Genomic DNA, 700 nt, shown 5'->3' with positions numbered 1-700 from the left:
GTTGGGCGTTTAACGCCCAGTCTGGCACCATTCTGGGCGTTTAACGCCAGAAAGGGGCACCAGACTGGCGTTAAACGCCAGGAAAGGGCAAGAAGTTGGCGTTAAATGCCAGAAATGGGCACCAGCCCGGCGTTTAACGCCAGAATTGGCACAAAGAGCCATTTTGCTCGCCACTTGGTGCAGGGATGACTTTTCCTTGACACCTCAGGATCTATGGACCCCACAGGATCCCCACCTACCCCACCACTCTCTCTCTTCTTCACCCATTCACCAATCACCTCAACACCTCTTCCCCAAAAACCCTTCACCTATCAAATCCCATCTTTCTCTTCACCACTCACATCCATCCTTTATAAAACCCCACTTACCTCACCATTCAAATTCAAACCACTTTCCCTCCCAAACCCACCCATACATGACCGAACCATAACCCCCCCACTCCTATATAAACCCTTCTTCACTCCTTCATTTTCACACAACCTAAACACTACTTCTCCCCACTTTGGCCAAACCACAAGGCCATCTCCATCTCCTCTATTTCTTCTTCTTCTACTCTCTTCTTTTTTCTTTTGCTCGAGGACGAGCAAACCTTTTAAGTTTGGTGTGGTAAAAGCATTGCTTTTTGTTTTTTCATAACCATTTATGGCATCCAAGGCCGGAGAAACCTCTAGAAAGAGGAAAGGGAAGGCAAAAGCCTCCT

Source organism: Arachis duranensis, chromosome 10, assembly GCF_000817695.3.
Source record: "Arachis duranensis cultivar V14167 chromosome 10, aradu.V14167.gnm2.J7QH, whole genome shotgun sequence".
Taxonomy (NCBI): domain Eukaryota; kingdom Viridiplantae; phylum Streptophyta; class Magnoliopsida; order Fabales; family Fabaceae; genus Arachis; species Arachis duranensis.
This window is presented reverse-complemented; position numbering follows the sequence as displayed.